This window comes from Macrotis lagotis, chromosome 8 (genome assembly GCF_037893015.1).
Source record: "Macrotis lagotis isolate mMagLag1 chromosome 8, bilby.v1.9.chrom.fasta, whole genome shotgun sequence".
NCBI classification, from domain to species: Eukaryota; Metazoa; Chordata; class Mammalia; order Peramelemorphia; family Peramelidae; genus Macrotis; species Macrotis lagotis.
The window spans coordinates 178,427,644-178,450,613 of NC_133665.1; the positions used below are offsets into that span (position 1 = coordinate 178,427,644).

Below are 22,970 nucleotides of genomic sequence, written 5' to 3' on the forward strand. Positions count from 1 at the left end.
CTCTCCTTTCTCTTACTCCCAGTATATTTCCCTTTCACCCATTGACTCCATTTTTACAATATCATATATCTTCAAATTCAGCTCTTTCCTATGCTTCATCTATAATAGTTCCTTCTATCTGTTCTACCAAATGAGGAGGCTCATATGAGCATTATCAGCATCATTTCTATGCAGGAATACATACAGTTCATCATCATCAAGTCCCTCATAATTTACCCTTCTCCTCCACTCTCTAGGCTTCACCTGAGTCCTGTACTTGAAGGTCAGACTTTCTGTTCAGTTCTGGTCATTTTATTTTATTTTATTTTATTTTTAGAAGTTCTGGTCATTTTTAACAGTAATATTTGAAATTTCCGTTTCACTGAAAGTCCATCTTTTCTCCTGGAGGAAGATATTCAGTTTCACTAGGTAGTTGATTCTAGGTTGCATTCCAAGTTCTTTTGCCTTCTGGAATATTATATCCCAGTCCCTATGACCCCTTAATCTAGTTGCTGCTAAGTCCTGTGTGATCCTGACTGCAGCTCCACGATATTTGAATTGTGTCCTTTTGGCTGCTTGTAGTATTTTCTCTTTGACTTGGGAGTTCTAGAACTTGGTTATAATATTCCTGAGGATTGCTTTTTTTGGATCTCTTTTCAGGGGAGATCGGTGGATTCTCTCAATTTCTATTTTGCCCTTTGCTTCTAGGATATTTGGGCAATTTTCCTGTAGGAATTCTTTAAAAATGAGGTCAAGGCTCTTTTCTTGATCATGACTTTCAGGTATCCCAATAATTTTTAAATTATCTTTCCTGAATCTCTTTTCCAGATTAGTTGCTTTTTCAATGAGATATTTGACATTTTCTTCTAATTTTTTACTCTTTTGGTGTTGAACTATTGTGTCTTAATTTCTCACAAAGTCATCAGCTTCCTTTAACTCCATTCTGCATCTGAAGGATTTGTTCTCCTCAGAGACCTTTCTTATCTCCTTTTCCATCTGGCCAATTCTTCTTTTTAAGCATTCTTCTCTTCAATAACTTTTTAAACTATTTTATCCATTTAACCTAAGCAGGTTTTTAACATGCTATTTTCCTCAGAATTTTTCTGGATCTCCTTGACTAAGCTAATGACTTCATTTTCAAGTTTTTTCCTGCATCTCTCTCATTTCTTTTCCCAATTTTTCTTCTATCTCCCTTACTTGATTTTCAAAATCTGTTTTAAGCTCTGCTATCACCTGAGTCCAACTTCTAGATTTCTTGGAGTCTTTGGAGGCAGAAGCTTAGACTTTCTCATCTAAAGATTGAGTTTTTTGGTCCTCCATGGGACCAAAGCAATTGTCATGGTTAGGCTCCTTTTTTCTGTTTACTCATTTCCCCAGCCTATGCCTGGTGTTGGGGTGCTTCCTGAGCTTTTGAGTATTATTGGGACACTTCCACTAGGACCTCAGTGTGTGAGGCTCTGACTGCTCTCCTGGTCTGTTAATGACTACAAGCTCACCCCTCTACCATGCAGTTGTGAAGTGGGAGTCCCTGCTCTATGGAGGGCCTAGACTGTGCCCAGGCTCTATCTGTGGTCTGAGCCCCAGTCCTGTTCCAGGGACAGAGGACAGACCTCAGCAGACTCCCTCCACTCCCTTACCTTCATTGGGCTGAGCTCTCAGGGCTCAGCTGCCTGGAAGCTTCTGCTGGGAGACTCCATGTGCCTGCTTCAGTTTCTTGGATCTGGGATGCCGCTGCCACGCTGAATGCCGTGACCTTGCTGAGGTGCCATGACCATGCTGAGGGACTGGGCCTTGCATGCTCTGGAAGAGGTCTCAACTGCTGATCTTCAAAGTTATGCTTGGTGCTCCCTGGGAGGCAGGTCAAGAAACTGCTTCTGCTGCTGGGATCTACTACTCCCAGGTGCCCTGAGGCTGTTCCCCAGAAGCAGAAGTTCCTTTGTTCTGGCAAGGCCACACCTCCAACCCCATGGAACAGAGTTTTTCCATTATTTTCCAGGTTAGCTTGGGCTGGAGAATTGCCTCACTGGATCTTTCTGTGGGTTCTGTTTCTTGAAAATTTAGTCACATTTTTAATGTTTTTGAAATATTTTGGAGTACCAAAGAGACACTCTTCTTCTGCAGCCATATCTAAGAATTTAAATGAAGAGCTAACTGAAATGGAAAGCTATATACTCACTAAGGTAACAATTGTGCAGGCTTTTTAACCTTCCTCTTAGAACTCAACAGATTTAATGGAAAGTTAGAAAGGAAGAAAATTACAAAATCTTTAGAAAGTATTAGAATAATTGAGTTGGTGGACCTTTGGTAATTATTACATAGGCAAAATAAAGAATCATGGATTCAGGATCATATGGAACCTGAACTAAAACAAGTTTTGGATAAGTTTTGCAAGTATGGATATAAAGACTTCATAAAGCAATGCAGAATGGAAGAAACATTAAATATATTTTATAACTCTTATCAATAAAATCATGAATAATAAAGAATATATAAAAATGATAGAGACTTAAATGGGGACTAAACAATCTTATCCTAAAGAATGGATGGATCAAGGAAAATCATAAAAATTTTAATTACTAGAGAGATTTTGATAATTCAAAAATAATCATCAAGTCCTACCAGTTGTGGAAACACAGTATAAGGTACTGGAGTAAAATAATCAAAGTTTTTGTAATAGAGCTTACACAATAATTTGAGGAGAATTCATTCTTACTAGCTGTGTGACCCTACAAAAGTCACTTCAGAAGGAAACAGACAAGTCACTGGCATTGGGGTCAGGAAGAGCTGGGTATGTATCCTGCCTTAGATTCTTATCAGTGATTTGGTTCTGGGCAAGTCACTTAACCTCTGTGTCTCAGTTTCTTCATCTGTAAAAAGAGGACAATAATAGAACCTATCTTACAAAGTTTTTGTGAAGATCATATGAGTTAATAAGTACACTTTGCAAATCTTAAAGCACTATAAGGAGATTATCATCATCATCATCATCATCATCATCATCATCATTGACTACAGTAGTCTACTACAATATTTATAGCAATGAGCAGGTAGAGAAATCCCACCAAAATACTTGACTTCTAGACAGGAAGCATTTTTCCTTTTTATTTTTCTGGACACTAAACTAACAGTGGTCATTCATCCAATGAGCTTATTGGAACAATGACTTTCCCTCTCTCACTTTCTTGTTCATTTCCCTTATATATCTAGGAAATGAATTCTGAGAATTTGACCTGCCTAGTAGGGCCATTTGTGACTATATTTGATTGTATGATTCTTGTCTTCCTTTATTGACTGTGTGCTATTAAGGGAAGGCAGATGGCTATGTAAGGATGTGGTGCCCTTCAATCATTAAGGACCGCTCAGGTTATGAGAGTACATCTAAGCAGCTGTTCCATTTGTTTAGAATAGCCAACCAGATCTTGCCATTGTGTGTTTGCATGTGAAATCCCCCGGATATTTCAAGAAGAGTGTGCAAGGAAGAAAATGCCAACAGAGTATTCATATTGTGCTTGGACTGATTAGTGTAGATATAGCACAATAGCAAAGGTGGTTTGAGGGCCATCCAGGGTCTATCCCTGTCAGTTTTTTTTAGGCCAGATAGAACTCTACAGGGGATTAAATGAACCTTCATTTCCTGGACCATACAAAGATTTAGATAGAGGTTTCGAGTCTTAAGAATGTGAGCAATTCAGGGTTCTGTCTGGCAATGTCAGTGGGTTGGGATTGAGAAGGGCAGCTCTGTATTTGAATGGCACAGTACTGAGCCCCAGGAAACTTCTTTATAGAAATAATAGAGTAACAGTAGGTCATTAGCAAGTCTCAGAATATGGAGTTATTGGAGATTGGTATGAGTGCAACTAAGTATATAACATTGGCAATGCAATGAGCCAACTATGGAGATTATTAAGTCATAGAATTTTCCCCAAGGGGTAATTAATTCAACTTGCTATAGAGACTTCTAGCATTGTACCAAATGCTAACATAATTGGCAGGCATTTGAAGGTGTAAAATGTTCTCTCAATTAAAAAGAGATATTAAAAATAGCTTATCATGCACCTCTCCTTTTGTGATTTCCTTCCTGGGCTCTGTGATTCATCCTGTGTTGCCAATTATCTCTATAGTCTCAAAAATTAAGTGAATTTTAATTAAAAAATAAGTACATGCTTATAAAGAATTTTATTTCTGGAGGGAAATTATAGATATTGTGAAATTAAAAGATGGTAGGATGTGGAACTCCCTAGAGGCTTGGGAATCAACATTTATCTTCACTCACATTTAGAGTCTTTAAAATTCAGAGACATTGACTCTGACATAATAGCTAATGCAATTCCATTCCCCATCCACCTCTGTCTAACCCTGCTTTCCTCATCTCTGCCTAGTCTCATCAGGAGAAGCTTGTATTATTACTATTATATGAACATGTTTTATTCTACAGGCATAGTTTTTGTCAATTTATTTTTGATGGATTGTGACTTGTGATTTTGTTGGCAAGAGGGAATACCTGGTTTGGAGATTCCCTCTACCAAATGCCCGTCAGTATTTTCTTTACAACTTAAAAGTCCTAGAGAGTTTCCTAGGCCAATGAGAAGTTAACTGATTTGTGATAGCCCCTGCCCTCAAGGAGCTCACAATTTAATGGGGGGGAGGGTACCACATGCAAATAAATATGTACAAGCAAGCTAAGTACAGAATAAATCGGAGATGTAAAGCACTGCAATTAAGAGGGTTGGAGAAGGCATCTTGTAGAAGGTGAGATTCTTTTGGGGACTTGACGGAAGTAAGGGAGGTCAGTAGTTGATGAAGGAGGTTAAAGAGTTCCAATGGGGGGGGCAGACAGAAAAGATGCCTAGAACTCAGGGATGGACTGTGTTCCTTGGTAAACAGTCTGAAGATCAGTGTCCTTGGATCAAAGACTATGTGTCTGAGAGTAAGGAAGGTATAGGAAGACTGGAGAGGGAGGAGGGAGTTTGGTTATAAAGAGGAGCAACTAGGTGGCACAATCAGAAATCAGAAAAACTCTTCTTTATGAGTTCAAATCCAATTTCAAGACACCTACTAGCTGTGTGACCTTGGGCAAGTCAACTTTACTTTGTTTGCCTCAGTTTCCTCATCTGTAAAATGAGCTGAAGAAATGTCAATTCACTCCAGGATCTTTGCTAAGAAAACCTCAAATGAGGTCAGTGAGAATTAGATACAATTAAAATAAACAGCTCATTAAGATTATTAAGGGATTGGAAAACCCAATGGAACATTTTGTATTTGATCTTGGAATTAACTGAACCAGGAAGCAGAATGACATTATTGGACCTGCACTTGTTGAAAATCTCTCTGGTAGCTGAATAGAATATGGATTAGAATGCAGAGAGCCTTGAAGCTGGGAGATCCACTTGTAAGCTAATGAAATAATCCAGGGGAGAAGTGAAATGGGCCTTCATTAGAAGGGTGGTAGTGTCAGAAAAAGGAATAGGATACCCTCTAGAAATGACGCAGAGGAGAAATTAATAGGCCTTGGCCACTGCTTGGATCGAAGGAGGGTAAGAAATGATGGATATATGGTGGAGTGATACATAGCGGTATTTAATCATGAAGTTCCTAGACTGTAGCAACCTCTGGGACTGCTCTATTCTTCTTTCCTAAACAGGATGCACTGGAAAGAACACTGGATTGAGAATTCAGAAAATCATTGTTTTTGAATCCCATCTTGGTTATTTCCTCTATCTGAGATGGTAACTTGCTTCATCTCTCTGGGCCTGACAGGACCAGCACTTGGCCTTGGCTATGGGTTGCCCTTGATCCCTGTGTTTTTGATGTTTCTCAGTAAATGGGATTTCCCAGTAAAATAGAAAATGAGAGCTTTCACTCTTTGACTGATCCCCAAATTAAGGCTTGGAAGGGATATTTCACTCAGTCATGTAGCTTTGTTTATGCAAACAGAGGGTTATGGTGCTTCAGTTCATAACCAACAGAAATTACCAACAGGTTATCCTTAAGAAACCTACAATGATCATGGCAGATTCTGCAAGGAAATGCTAGGAACTTAAACAATAAGTTAGCATAGTCTATAAAAATTAGCATCTGATCAGCTAGCTGGCAGCTACAACTATACATCAGAAGTTGGCTATGACAAATATTTTCATGGAAGACAACTTCCTCATACCTTAAGTACAATCCTCACAATATTCCAACCAACCAACCAATACATTTTACTGGAGCCAGATCATCGATGATAATGTCATCAATATAACTGGTCCCTGCCTACCCTTATCAGCACATAATATTGATTGGTAAAACCTTAAAAATGTTTTAAATGGATGTATTATCTTCCAGACATATAACCGCCAAACTATATGGAATGGAAAGCTTTCAAAATATAGAGACCTAGTAGAGGAAATCAACATTATATGAGAAGAAGTTGAGACATACAACAGGCCAGTTCTCTAAAAGTCTATGGGAGTTGTCCAACAGTCTATCAAAAATGTGTACCAGATACTTTACCAAGTTGTCCTGAATTTCCTCTTTTTCTGTAACCAACCAAGAATTAGCTGACAAATGACTGTTTTATTTTTAGGAACCTCTAGTTATAAAGTGTTTTTTAGCGCACGAGAGACTTGTTCAAGGAGGCAAGGTCAGTCTGTATGAGAGACAAAGCTTGAAGATGAGCTTTTTTGGATTTGGAGGTCACTTCCCTGTCTACTACTCTGTGCTGCTTCTCATAATAAGAGGGAAATGATAATATTTTATCCATTAGTTTAATATTCTCTTAACCTTCATTAAATAGAAAAGAACAATCTTAGAAGAATGGCTTTCCCCCAGATAATTGTTAGCCACCTTCCATGGACAAGAAGTTGAAAATATTAAGAATAACAATGATGAATATAAATGTGCATATATATATATGAATGTCCATAAATATATATATATATAAATATGCAAACAATTTTACATATGATAGCTTATTTGAGTCTATAAACAACCTTGAATGACACTGGGAAAGGGGAAGAACAAGATGAGGGAGAAAGATGAGAAAGAAAAACATGAGAGATGGGGTAAAAAAAGGGGGAAGGGGAGGAAGGGGAGGGAGAGGGATGGAGGGAGGGAGGGGGGGAGAGAGAGAGAGAGAGAGAGAGAGAGAGAGAGAGAGAGAGAGAGAGAGAGAGAGAATATAAGCTTCAGAAAGCCAAGACAATGAAAAATAATGGGCTTTAAGGAGGTGATTAATAGTCTAACACTGTCTCAGTCATAGGACTGAACTGTGGGGAGAGAAATAGCTGGATCAATGAATGAAAAGTTAAAAAGGAAAACATCTATGTTCACTGAACAATCAATCAGAGAGTCTGAGTCAGCAAGCTGGAGGTTCTTTTGAACTGGCTAGGTCAGAGCCACAGAAAAATATTCATCCAAGAGAAGTACAATGATGTTCCTGGTGATGCCCATTGGTTTATCTTTAAGGAACCAAAGACTCCATGTCTCCAAAGTGAATTCTTTCCTGGTCATTGAAAACTCTCTCAGAGCCTTATAAATATGGTGATGTCATCACCTGAATAAAGGGTCAAAAGTTGTATGGGAGGGACTAGGGCCCAGGGAAAAGAAGATGGAGGCTCTAGGGCACTACCTGTTCTGCCTTCCTACTAGAGATCAGCTTCACACATATGAGAAGGACAAATTCTAACTTCTTCCCAAAAGATCTTGGAGCAGACTTGGGAAATAGCACATGATTTCTCCTCTGAACTGTAATTTGGGGGAAAGATTGATATTTGGTGGTAAACTTCCCTCAACTTGGGGGAAGTGATGGGATGCTTTGAAGGAGCCAATTAAAGCCTATAGGATCCTAGTTCTAAAGCTGGGAAAGACCTCATAGCTATAGAATCCAATTCTCCATTTGTGCAGATGGGAAAACTGAGGCTCAGGGAATAGAAGTGCTTCACTGAGGATCACACTTATAATGAGCAGTCAAGCCAGGCTTTGAACTCAGTCTATTATGTATTCCTCTGAATTGAGAAGCATGAGGAGTCATGTGACCCTAAGTATGGACAAGTCTTGGTGGCTTTGGCTCTGTCTACACTTGCCTTGCCCAGCAGTCTCACTTCCCTTCTCCATCTTTGTACTACTTCTGCCCTACACCATTTCCTTCATATCTCTCCCCTTTCCTCTCCTTACCCCTCTTTCTCCTGCCCAGGGTATGTTAGTGGCCAGGGATAGGACTTGGGATCAGGAAGCTCTAGGTGTGAATTGTGCCTCAGATACTTTGGAGCTGGGTGACTCTGGACCTATCACTAAATCTTTCTGACCTTGGTTCTCTCATCTGGAAAATGAGGAGGTAGGACACAGGGACTTGTTAGGGGTGGCTAGGTGGTGCAGTGGATAGAGCACTGGGCCTAGAGTCAGGAGTACCTGAGTTCAAATTCGGCCTCAGATACTTAATAATTACCTAGCTGTGTGACCTTGGGCAAGCCACTTAACCCCATTTGCCTTGTAAAAACCTAGAAAACAAAAAAAAAACAAAAACAACAAGAAAAAGAAAGTCCCTGTTAACTCTAGAACTGGGATACTATAGTCTATGGCCCAGGGCTTACCATTGAGCTCCAAGTGAACCATTCTTCACTGCTGCAGAAAACCTACTGTGTGACAAACCACCAGACAGAACTTGGGATGGAGAGAACTTATTCTACCTTGGCTCCATGGGGCAAAGAGAAGGAACTGCAAAGAGGCAAATGCAGGCTTGAGGTCAGGAAAACCTTTCTAAAAACTAGAATTGATCAATGAAGAATGGACTACTTCTGTAGATACTGGGTCTCCTAGCCCCAGAAACAACTGTTTGACACAATAGTTAGAGCACTGGACCTGAACTCTGAGAGATGAGTTCAAATCAAGCCTTAGATGTTAGTTAGCTGCTCAACCTTAGGCAAGTCCCTTACCTTTTCTTTGTCTCAGTTTCCTCAACTATAAAATGAAGATAATAGTGACACCAGCCTTACAGGGTTCATGTGAGAACCAAATGAAAATAGAGATTGCTTAGCCAGGAGCCTAGGACATGGTAGGTGATTAGTGCTTGTTGCTTCCTTTATGCAAAAGCTGGACAGCCTTTTATAATAGAAGGGAATTTGAGGCAGTAAAGGATGGGCTATGGGGGTTTGTTTTGACTCAGGAATTGTGCAACTCTGAAATTCTGGGAGCTTTTCACAAACAAATTAGGTTTCTAGACAAGCAGGTGGGAAACATGAAAGTTTCCAGGATAAAGTCAGTGCAGAATTTCAGAGCTGATAGTTCACCTGAAGTCATCCATGGCTCTCTCTTCTATATCCCCACTTTGAAGTCAACCCTGCTTATCCAAACCCCACAAGATCCCATTAGCCTTGAGGGTCTGCTCTAGCACCAGTCTCATTCCCTCTGATGGAGGCTCAAGTCAAGATCTTTCCAACCTCCATTTAAGAAACCAGGGCAGGAACCTCATTCCCTACCAGGCTGCACTACATTGGGACTTCTCTGTCTTCTACTATGTCCCAAGTTAGGCATGTTTCCTATCTTCCCCGCTTTCCAGTTTCCCTATTATAATATATGCTTTTTGAGGTCAGGAAGCATATTTTTTATATTTGTATTCTCAGCACTTAGCACAGTTCCTGGAAGACAGTAAGTACTTAATAAATATTTATTGACTGACTGGTTTTCCTCCCTTAGGGACTTAAGGCATTAAGACAGTGTCTGATGAATTTATTCATACAAAGAACTAGAGTTATTTATACTTTAATATAGGAGACAGAGCTCCAAGTAAAAGAAATTAATTTTCAAGGTTGAAATGTCAGGCCTCAGTAAACTACTGGTGGTTAGGGTACAGGGGAGGAGTTAAAAATCATAGGATGGTCCTCTCATATACCCAATTCAGGGGTTAGCTTTTGCTACTGGACTGTAGAGGAAGCTAGGTGGTACAGTGGATAGAGCACCAGTCCTAGTGTCAGGAGGACCCAAGTTCCTCAGACACTTGACCTTATAGCTCTGTGACCTTGGACAAATCACTTAATCCTGACTGCCTCAGATCCAGGGCTATCTCTAGTCATCCTGATTCATATCTGGTCATTGGACCCAGATGATTCTGGAGGTTGGTGACTTAGCCCATCATCCCCTCACTCAAATTCAATTCATGTGCTTGTGATGGCATCACCTCCCTGATATGGTCTCCTTCAAGAAAGAAGGACAAACGTCATCACAGAGACAACTAGGATACAATAGATAGAAGCCTGAATATTGAGTTCAAATTCAGACTTAGATACGTAATAGTTAATATGACCTTGGACAAGTCATTAGCCTCCCTTTGCCCTAGTTCCTTCATCAGTAAAATGGGAATAATAATAATAATAATAATAACACTCACATCCCTGAGTTGTTGTAAGGATCAAAGAAAATCAATATTTATAAAGTTCTTTAAACTTTTTTCTCCAATACTATAAATATATATATGTATGTATATGTGTATATATATATATATATATATATATATATATATATATATATATATATATATATATATATGTACCAAGGAGTATAGCATTCAAATTCTTAGAAAACTTAAGTCAGTTATGGAAAAAATTAGACAGTAAAATTGTATTAGTAGGGGAACCTCAATATCCCTCTCTCAGAATTAGATAAACCAAACCATAAAATGAACAAGAGAGAAGTAAAGCAGGTGAACAAAAATCTAGGAAAATATAGATATGATAGACCTCTGGAGAAAATGAATGGAATTAGAAAAAAAATATACTTTTTTTTCCCAGCAGTACATGGTATGTACACAAAATTTAACCATATTAAGATCTATATCCCAAAGAGATTACCAAAAAAGAGCAAAAAACTCACATATACAAAAATATTTATAGTAGCTCTTTTCAAAGTGGCAAAGAATTGGAAACTGAGGGAATGACCATCAATTGGGGAGTAGTTGAACAAATTGTGCAATATGAATGTAGTAGAACACTATTGCTTTAAAATAAATCATGAGGGATGGAACTTCAGAATAGACTGGAAAGACTTGCATTAGTGAACTGAGCAGAACCAGAAGAATTATTATACATACTAACAGCATAATAGAACAGAGGAATAAGTGGATTTTTCCTTAAAATCATAAGCAGTATCTATCCAAAATCATCAGCAAGTATATATATATATATATATAATGTATATTATATAATGTATATTATATATATATATATTTATGCAGATGTATTGGCTAGAAGTTTGCCCAATAAGATCAGAAGTGAAACAAGGATACCTGTTATCGTCACTCTCATTCAATATTGTACTAAATGTATTGGCTTTAGTAATAAGAGAAGAAAAAGAATATAAAGGAATTACAATGGGCAACAAAGAAACAAAACTATCACTCTTTGCAAATGATATGATAATAGACTTAGAGAATCTGCTAAAAAAACTACTTGCAACAATTAATTTTAGCAAAGTAGCAGGATATAAAATACACCAACATAAATCATCAACATTTCTATATACTAATAAAGCTCCAGCAGCAAGGAAAAGAAGAGTAATTCCATTCAAAACAAATATAGACAACATAAAATATTCGAGAATCTACCCAGGTACTATGAATATAATTACAAAATACTTTTCATACAAATAAAGCCAGGTCTAAAAAGCTAGAAAAATATCAATTGCTCATGATGACATTGAGTTAATATAATAGAAATGACAATTTTATCTAAATTAATCAACTTATTCAATATCATATCAATCAAACTACCCAAAAATTACTTTATAGAGCTAGAAAAATTACAATAAAATTTATTTGAAAGAACAATAGATCAAGAATATCAAAGGAATTAATAAAAAAAGTACAAAGGAAGCTGGAATAGTTGTATCAGATCTAACACTATATCAGAAAGCAGTTGTTATCAAAATTATTTGATATTGGTTAAGAAATAGAGGAGTAGGGGTGGCTAGGTGGCACAGTGGATAAAGCACCGGCCCTGGAATCAGGAGTACCTGGGTTCAAATCCAGTCTCAGACACTTAATAATTACCTAGCTGTGTGGCCTTGGGCAAGCCACTTAGCCCCATTTGCCTTGCAAAAACCTAAAAAAAATAATAAAATAAAAGAAAGAAATAGAGGAGTGGATCAGTAGTATAGGTTAGGTTCACAATACACAGTAGTAAATGAATGGTAGCATACTGTTTGATCAACCCAAAGACTCTAGTTTCTGGGACAAGAGCTTTCTTTTTGATAAAGATAGCTGGGAAAACCGGAAAATACTATGGCAGAATGTAGGCATAAGCTAACATCTCACACCCTAAACCAAGATAAGGTCAAAATGTATGGATGATTTAGACATAAAGAGTGATACCAAAAGTCAAAGAATTATTTACCTGTCAGATCTATGGGGAGGAGAATTTATGACCAATGAAGAGAGAGAATATTATGAAATGCAAAATGAATAATTCTGATTGCATTAAATTGAAAAGATTTTGCACAAACCAAATGAATACAACTGATATTGGAGGGAAAACAGAAAGCTGGGAAACAATTTTCTTAGTGTCTCTGATGAAGGTTTAATTTTTAAACTATATGAAGAACTTGTAAATAATCAAAGTCATTCCTGAATTGATAAATGATCAAAGCAACTTTCGAAGAAATCAAAGCTACCTATAGTCAAATGGAAAAATGCTCTAAGTCACTATTAATTAGAGAAATGCAAATTAAAACAACTTTGAGGTATCACCTCATACCTATTAGATTGGCTAATATGATTGAACGGGAAATGATAAATATTGAAGGAATGTGGGAAAATTGGGACGCTAAAGCACTGTTGGTGGAGTTGTGAACTGATCAAACCATTCTGTAGAGCAATTTGATCCTATCTACAAAGGACAATAAAACTGTATACTCTTTGATTCAGCAATACTACTGCTATTAAGTCTGAACTCCAAAGAGATAACAGAAAAGGGGAAAAGACCCACATATACACACAAAAAAATTCATAGCTCTTTTTGTGGTGGCAAAGCATTGGAAATTGAGGGGATATCCATCAGATGGAGAATGTCTGAATAAATTTTAGTATATGACTGTAATGGAATATTATTACTGTATAAGAAAGAATGAGTAGACTGATTTCAAAAACACCTGGAAAGGCTTTCATGAATTGATGCTGAGTGAAGGGAGCAAGTCCAGCAGAACAGTGTACATAGCAACAGCAACATTGTGCCATGATCAACTATGATAGACATAGTTCTTCTCTGCAATTAAGCAATCAACAACAATTCTAAAAGCTCTGTTATGGAAAATAGCCACATCCAGAGAAAGAACTGTGGAATGTTAAAGCAGATAAAAATATACTCTTTATCTTTTAAATTTTGTTTCATGATTTTTCCTTATCACAGTCTTTCCTTTTTGTTCTGACTCTTCTTTCAAAGCATGATTAATATAGAAATATGTGTGCCATGATTGTACATGAATAGCCTATACTAAATTCGTTGCTATCCTAAGATGGGGGGAGGGAAAAATAAATGTTGGAAGTTATCTTTATGACTTCTTGGGGTGGAGCCAAGATGACTGCACAAAGCCAGGAAGCTCCTGGAGTTTTCCCAAAAATAACTTTAAATGAAGCTTCTACATAGACCCATAAGCAACAGAACCCACAAAAAGAAGGAAACAAGTTTTCAGTTCAAGATATCATAAAAGAACTTCAGCTAAGATCTGTCTCACATGAAGAATAAAGCCCAGTGTAGGCAGGAGAACTAGAAAGCCAGCAAGAAGTGTTTGGTCACAGCAAAGCTCAGACTGGGTTCAGCAGACCAATAGTGCAGCAGGCTGCCAATGGAGGACCCAACCCCAGCTTGGAAGACAAAGTGTGAGTCTCAGCAACAGTATAGCAAAGATCAGCACTGGCCCTGGAGGGAGGAGAAAATGAGTTCACATGTGGCCTCAGACACTTAATAATGATCTAGCTGTGTGATCTTGGACAAGTCACTTAAAGTACTAGAATGGTCTACCCTAATTTTGGGAACAAACTTTTAGCACCTGAAAGGTTATAGGCAAGCAGTAAGTAAGACCTTCCAGTACAAAAATTATGGCACGCTGCCCCAGAAGCAGAGCTCAACTACCAAAATAAGCAATAAACAAACAAACAAACAGACAAATAAATAAACAACTCCAATCATAAAAAGCTACTCTTCTGATAGGGATGATAAAAACATCATCTCAGAAGTAGAAAGCAGTGACCAAATGCCTACATGTGAAGCTTCAAATGGATAATTTTGACTGCATTAAATCAAAAAGATTTTGCACCAACAAAATGAAGATTAGAGGGAAAACAGAAAGCTGGGAAATAATTTTTTATAGTCAGTGTTTCTGTGAAAGCTTTCATTTTTTAAAGGATAGAGGAAGAAGAAAAATGGAAAAGAAATGAGTCATGCAGGAGAATTATGAAAAATTTCCTGAAGAATACAATAACTTTAAAAGTAAAACTAGTCACATGCAAAAAAAATCAATTTCTCTGAAAGTAAAATGAACCAATTGGAAAAGTAACTGAAGAAAAGAAAGCCCTAAAAGTTAGAATTGGATAAATGGATACAAATTGCTAGGGAGGGGAGTGTTGTGTGTGGGAATAATGTAAATTATCATCACCTGGTATTTTGAGCATCAGAACCTTGTTTTACTAAGTGCCACGGGAGTGGGAGTAGATTAGGGTCTGGAAAGGATCTTTAAGCGCTTGTATTCTGGAGAATAAAAGGAGCAATTGGAGATCTTGATGGAGTATTTGTCTCCTTTGTCGTACTTGTCTCTCGCCCCTCCAAAGTCCCCCTGGAGAAGATTGAGGGAGTCCAGAAGTGGGACTCAACAACTAATGATTCTATGAAGCTCTAAGATTCCACCAAACAAAACCAAAGATTTTAAAAAGAGAAGAAAATAAGGTATCTCTCAAGAGAAATGACTGACAAAGAGAGATAGGAATTATGGGTCTATGTGAAAGCCATAATCAGAAAGAGGATGGAAAACATCATGCAAGAAGTGATTATGGAAAGCTATCCTAATATCTGAGGTCATGAATATAAACTAGTCCTTGAAAGAATCCATCAATTACCTCAGAAAGAGATGCCAAATTTCAGAATTCTCAGGTAAGGGAGAAAATACCGCAATCTGCCAAAAAGAAGCAATTTAAATACCAAGGAACCAAGTCAGGATTACTTAACAGCTTTAACATTAAAGGATAAGAGGACTTGGAGTGTGATATTCTAGAGGACAAAGGAGCTTGGATTACAACCAAGAACCAACTAATCAGCATATTTTTTCCAGGGGGAAAAAATGAACTTTCAATGATATAGAGGACTTTCAAATATACTTGATAAAAAGACCAGAGCTGAACAAAAAATTTAATCTTCAAATATAAGACTCAAGACAGCTATAAAAGGTAATGGAAAGAAAAAAAAAATGTTAGTCAATAAGACTAAATAAGACTATACCTGTGCCTCTTGGGAATTGCATTTTTAGGACTATTTATATTTCTTTTAACAGAGAGAGGGTGTGGGTAAAAATAGATCATGTTCTAATGATTTACTTCAGTCTATGAGGGTTGCATTTCTATTATGACAGTAGGAGAGAGAGTACTTGGGCAGAGGGTATGAGTATAAATTGATTCTGAAGTAATGGTACTTTAACTCATTAAGTTTATATTGCTATGTGTACAAATTGATCATGCTTGTGATAATTCTTATGGCTCTTGAAAACTATACTTCTATCAAGATAGTTGAAAAAGAGAATACTTCAATAGAGGGTGGGGATACAATCAGATATAAAACAAATAAGACATCAAAAAAGGGTTATTTTGGGAGAAGGTGGAGTCATTAGAAGATAACATCACATGAAGGGGCATAAAGGACCTATTATAGCAGAGCAATCAGAAGCACATTAATGGGGAGGAGACATAAGGGGAAAGGAAAAAGGAAAGTACAAATGGGTGAAAATATGTTGGAGGGAAATATAATAAGCTTGACTATATACATACAATCTATATAAGATTGCTCATTGTCATGGGGAGGGGAGAGGGAAGGGAAAATGTTAGAAAAATGTGGAACTCAAAAGCTTGCAAGAGAAAGAATGGTGAAAACTACCTTTGAAGATAATTTGGGGAAAAAAGACATGAACTGATGCAAAATGAAATGAGCAGAATCAGGAGAACATTGTGCACAGAAATAGCAATATTGTAAGATGATCTACTGTGACTAACTTAGCTACTCTCAGCAATTTAATGATCCAAGAAAATCCTAAAGGACTTATGATGAAAGGTGTTATCCATCTCCATAGAAGGAACTGGTGTAGTCTGAATGCAGATACTTAATTTTTTGGGGGTTTCTTTTGTCTATGTTTCTTTTCACAATATGACTTACATGGAAATGTGCTTTTCACAACCATACATGTATAGTCCATGTCAAATTGCTTGCTTTCTCAATGAGAGGAGGGGAGGTTGTGAGAGAGAGAATTTGGAATTCAAAATTTGAAAAAAATGTTAAAATTGCTTTTATATATAATTTAGAAAAATATTAAAGAACACAAAAGAAAATTATTTTTACATATAATTGGAAAACTAAAATTTTTTAGAAAAGCTTTTCTAATAGAGACTTAAATTTAGCTTCAGCATTTTCTTTTCTTTCTTTTTTAGGGTTTTTTTTTGGCCAGGCAAATGGGGTTAAGTGGCTTGCCCAAGGCCACACAACTAGGCAATTATTAAGTGTCTGAGGTAGGATTTGAACTCAGGTACTCCTGACTCCAGGGCCGGTTCTCTTTCCACTGCGCCACCTAGCTGCTGAAGCTTTGGCATTTTCAAAAGGATCTCATATGTCAGTGGCTTGATTTTTGATAATTCACAATGGACCTTTTTTTGAAATATCTCTTGCAATGTCTCACCTGGTAAGGAGGTGGGACAGGAACTATTTTGGAAAGAAATTATAGAAGAAGCCAAGATATTAGCAAAAGTGAGATCAAGAAAATAAATGCATTCCTTGAACTATCTATGAAAAGAAATGTCTTAAAAAACAAAATAAACGAGTATAAACAAGATTTCAGAGGAAATTGTATTGAAAGCCTTGAGGGACAAACTGTTTCAAGAACTCTTTAGTACTACTGAAGCACCTATTTACTTGCAATGATAGTGTAATTACAAATTATTCTTATCTTTTAATTGAAGTAATTTTCCCAAAGCACTTAGTTCTTCAATGGTTATTAGCCTCATTACAATTACTGTTGACTGGAGAGAACTGTAGGTTTTAAGCAACATTCACTGAATTGGCCTTTTTTACTTCTTCAAACTGGTCTTCTGCTCTCTAATCAGTGACTTCTGCCTGTGTCCATATATCAGAGGCATAGATCTCTTGTAAGAATAGAGGATGGGGTGGCTAGGTGGCACAGTGGATCAAGCACCGGCCCTGGAGTCAGGAGGACCTGAGTTCAAATCCGGTCTCAGACACTTAATAATTACCTAGCTGTGTGGCCTTGGGCAAGCCACTTAACCCCATTGGCCTTGCAAAATCCTAAAAAAAAAAAAGATGGGAAATGGTGCAGTTTGTATGAAGAGCAGCAAATAAGCCATGTGCCTGATCCTCTGGTACAAGCAAAGATAAGGCTCAGCATGGCCCTTCTATCTCTCCCTCAGCACAGGCCTCTGGAATGAGATGGGGAGTAATTAGTAAGAAGACTGAAGACTAGGAGGGGGAACTTATGAAGACCTTTATATGTGAACAGAAGATTTGATATCTGATCCTGGAGGCAATAGGGAGTCACTGCAGGTGTTTTTTTTGAGGGGGGGTGATTTGGTTAAATTTTAACTTTAGGAAAAATACTCTGGCAGTTAGAGAATGGATTGGAGAAGGGAAGAGAGCTGAGGCAAGGAGACAAATGAGAAGGCTATCCTAATAATTCAGGAGAGAGAGGGCATTAGAGCTGAAGCATGGTTTTGACTGAGTGGGGAGAGAAGGGGTCAGATAAAAGAGCTGCCTTGGAGATAGCATCAGTAAGACTTGGCAATCCACTGGATTGAGAGGAGAGTCAGAGGGAGAGCTCAACAATGATAGAAACAATAATAGCCAAGATTTAAATAATACCTTAAGCTTTGCAAAGTGTTTTATAAACATAACATTATCCTGACAGTAACTCCTGGGAGGTATACCCATCTTATAAAGGACAAGCAAACTGAGGCTGAGAGAGGTTAAGTGACTTGCCCAGGGTCAAACATCCAGGGAATATCTGAGGCAGGATTTGTACTCAGATCTTCCTGATTCCAAGTCAACCTGTCAAATTGCTAAAAATAAAAAATTTCAATATTTTAAAGACCCATGACTTTTTTCAGCATTCCTTTTCATTTCCTATCAAATTCTTTCCTCAGTTCTGACTCCTTGAAAATTTTGCTTCCCCTAGGATAAATTCATTCCCAGAAATCTCATCATGGAGATTGTTTCAGCTCTTGTGTTTCCACACCTCCTCAATATCCTCAGCTGCCTCTCTCCTCTGACTGGAGAGCTGGAGGGCAGAACAAAGAATTCTTCCCAAAGCCTCCCTTTAGAGAGTGCAGACTTTCTGGTTAACTCTTCCTTTCTCTCTAGGTATTCCACCTGGTTTTTGACTCCATGAACATTGTGCCCCATCCTACTCTCTGAAGCCCCTCGCTTTTCGGCATCCTAGCTTCTCACAAAATATATAAACTCCTCGAGGGAGAGACTGTCTTTCTTTTTCTTGGTTCTATCCCCAGTGCTATTCTACTCATTGTAATCTATTATATCTCCTTTCTATCCTGGCATAGTGCCTGGGTCCTGTAGGCATGATAAATCTTTATTGACTAAGGACCGTTTCCTCCATTGATGCACACAGCAATCTTGCTGCAACTATGGGAGATAGTCTCTGCGAGTTGAAAGTGAACCATTTATCTTTCATAGCCAATCCGGAAATGAACTCCTCTGACCTTAGCCAGATTTGGTCCACATATAATTTTCATTCTGTTTCTGAGTCCATCACTACAGTCTTTACAAGTTGTGTGACCTATAAGAATTTGTCATTCATGGGCATCACCCTTGTGAACCCAAGGACATCTCCATGGAATGATGAGCTGGATAAAGGTTTTGCATTGAACATTATCAATAACTTATGGGCAGCTAGGTGGTGCAGTAGATAGAGGACCAGCCCTGGAGTCAGGAGGACCTGAGTTCAAATCTGACCTCAGACACTTAATAATTACTAGCTGTATGGCCTTGGGCAAGTCACTTAATCCCATTGCCCTGCAAAAAACCTAAAAAAATTAAATTATCAATAACTAATATGTTTTATATATTTTTCTTATATTTAGCAAACACTAATCTCATGCTATGCTCATGAGATCACAGGATTATAGATTTAGAGGTAGAAGGGGCTTTAGATGTCAAACTCCTCATTTTGCAGTTGAGGAAGCTAAGTCTCAGAGAGGTCAGATGCTTTACTTAAGATCCCATAACTAATAAGTATTTGAAGCACAATTAGAATCCAGCTCTTTCTGAGTTCAGTGCTCAATTCTCTGTAACTTATTGCTGCCATTGATCTGTTCCCCCCCCCCCCCAGTAACAGAGAGTTGTTGCACTTATTTGCTTTGTGATATATTTTCAGGGTTGGCAGGTCAAATCCTTCATTAATTTTTAATAGATATTATTGAGATTCTTTCCTGTTCATTTTAATTAATGCTGTATTAAATTTAATGACTTTCCCTAATGCCATCAACTTACCTGTTGGAATTTTGATTGCTATTGCATTTCATCTGTGAATTAATTTGGGAGGCATCGACATTTTTACTATATTGAATAAATCTAAAAATGGGAAAGGGATATTTACTCATTTGTTCAGTCAGTCCTTAACTTCTGTAATAATTATCTCTTCATAGACCTATAGAAAATCCTTTTTCCATTTGGACTCTGCACAGTACATCAATCTAATACAAGCTCATCTAAATTTTAGTGATACTTTGTACAAAATGCTCTCCATTCAAATACAATTCTGTTTTGATGCTTTGGCCATGTCTGACTACACTACTTAACTTCTTAAACACCATTGCCATTTGCTTTTATCACATCAGTTACTGAAGTGAATAGAGAAGTATTGGTTCTACTGCTATTGATGATGAAACTAGGTCACTGTAAGTTGAAAAAGTACATTTATTTAGCTTTCTAGTGGCGTTCTAATTTCATCCATATGTTCTTGGAACAACATAAGTTCATTAGTCCTGTGACTTGTCTACCTCTTCACTGAATTTTACTAATTGTGAAATTACATTTCTTGTAGCTTTCTACTGTTCTTTAGAATGCTTTATTGTCTGTGGTAGGAATAAACTCAACAATCCTAGAAAAACATAGAAAGACTTTCATAAGATAATGAAGAGTGAAATGAGCAGAACCAAGAGAACACTGTATACAGCAATAATATTCTTTCTAAGAATTATTTTTTAAATAAAATAAAGATTTTATTTTGAATTTTACAATTTTTCCCTAAACTTGCTTCCCTCCCCCACCCCCACAGAGGTCAGTCTGTTACTCTTTGCATTGTTTCCATGGTATACATTGATCTAAGTTGAATGTGATGAGAGAGAAATCATATCCTTAAGGAAGAAAAATAAAGTATAAGAGATAACAAAATTACATAATAAGATAACTTTTTTCAATGACAGGTAATAGTTCTGCTCTTTGTTCTAACTCCACAATTCTTTTTCTGGATACAGATGGTGTTCTCTAAGAATTATTTTGAGGTAATAAATTGAACTGTTATAAATACCCAAATTGACTTTAAAGGGCATATGAAAGATGCTTCATAGAGAAAGAATTTCCCTAACATATAATAAAACTATAAATATTATATATACCTTATCTAGTACTTTTACTTATATAATAAATTTGTCATGTATATATTTTTGTTATTTTTTTCCTTGTTTGCTTTCATAAAAGCAAAAAAAATGAGCATGTTATAGAAACAGGTATTGGCCTTGGATTATTTTGTCTAAGTTGGTTTTGATTCTACCTTGACTCTGAATAGTCAATGGTCTAGCTGCATAGTTATTTTAGAAATAATTCCCACATCAGGCTTGAATTATTTTTTATTTATGATATAGGTAATTCCATTTTTGGTGATTTTAATGCTCATTAATTGTTAATGCCTTCCAACACTTAAAGGACATGCAAGTATGAATCTTTTGAAGGACCATAAGACTTTGGTTACTTTTATTTTGTAATCTTGAGCAATATTTTTCAATCTATATTGTACCATCATCAACTTCACTGAAGTTACCAAATTATCAATAGAGATGTTGGCTTGGTTTGTGGGGTCTTGCCATTTTTTGTAGACTTTCTCTTCTACTTTATTTTTTGTTACAGACTGGTAATGAACTAACATCTTCTTAATAATCCTTTTACTTGTGCCCATCATGAATGCTGGAAAGTGTATGTTGTTTTAAAATAATCGGTCTTTTCCACTGCCATTTTCCATAATCAATTAAAAAAGAAAACCTTCAATATGTAGCTGCATAGTATGGCAAAAGCAAATTCCCACATTGATCATATATGAAAAAGTAGGTCACCTCCATTTTAAATTCATCACCTCCCTGGCCAGAGATGAATGTCATGATCCATTTTCATTCTTTTGAACTTATCCTTGCATTTATCAAAGTTCTAAAATCTTCAAATTTCTGTTTCTCTATGTTATCTATTCATTGTTTAACTAGTTCTACTCACTTCACTCCAGTAGATTTGAGACTTCTTCCAGGTTTCATCTCACCATTTCTTATGGCATAATAACATTTCATTACATTCATATATACAAATTAATAAGTCAGTTCTCCAATAGTAGAATAATAACCCCCCCTTTTTTGGCTCCCATGAAGAGAGATACTATAAATATATTTTCCTCTTTCTTTGAGAGTAATGGGAATTGTAGTTGTTTAGCTGGATCAAAGTCTATAAACAGTTTAATAACTTTTCTGGGCATAGTTCCAAATTACCTTTCAGAATAGCAGAATCAATGCACAGACCTACCAGGAATGTCTTATGTGTGTTTCTCCATAGCAGCTAGAAAATTTGTCATTTTCCTCTCTTTTTATTTTTGCCAGTATGATAGTTGAAAACTATATAGTTGAAACTCCAAAGTTGCTTTAACTTTCATTTTTCTAATTATTAGTGATTTAGCACATCTTTTTTTTTAACATAGGTTTAATATCTTAGTTTCTCTTGTGAACTGTTTATTCATCTCTTTTGACTATCTTTTTGGGAATAGTTCTTATTCTTATAAACTGGAATTAAGTCATTTTATATCTTGGATATGACACTTATCAGGGAAAATTGTTGCAAAGATTTTCTGTAGATTTTTTCCTTTCTAATTTTAACTATTAGATTTGTTTATGCAAAAATGTTTAAATTTTATATAATCAAAATTATTCACTTTAACTTGTATGATTTTCTCTATCGTTTATTCATGAACTCTTCTCCTATCTAAATATCTAAAAAGTAATTTCTTCCCTGTGCCTTTATATGGTCTTTCTTTATATAGGTAATGTATACATTTTAACCTTATCTTAGTGTATGGTGTGAGATATTTAATCTAAACTTTACCTGCCAAACTGCCATTTAGTATTTTCAGAGATTTTTGTCAATGATGAGTCTTTTTCAGCTACTTCATAGTCTTTGAGTTTGATCAAACACTACTTTATTGTGTTTTTTCAGTATTCATATTGTCCACCTAATTTATTCCATTGATTTACCACCATAAAAAACAGAATCAAGTCATTTTAATGATCACTCCTTCCTAACTGGTACTGATAGATCTCCTTCTTTTCCCATGTTTTCCCTTTCTACAATTACCTTATCATTTGTAGCCTTGTGTACCAACATAATAATTACATTACTATTTTTTCTATCTTTATAAAATATTTCTTTGGTAATTTTATTGATATAATACTGAATATGTAAATTTATTTTGATAGTATTGCCATCATTTTTTAT

At 36.6% G+C, this 22,970-nt stretch overlaps 1 protein-coding gene across 1 annotated transcript in view; it reads right to left on the reverse strand.

Annotated features, from left to right (window-relative positions):
• NPSR1 (neuropeptide S receptor 1) overlaps positions 1-22,970 on the reverse strand; it is a 241,685-nt gene that overhangs the window by 180,010 nt on the left and 38,705 nt on the right. The gene's annotated exons all lie outside the window — the stretch shown is intronic.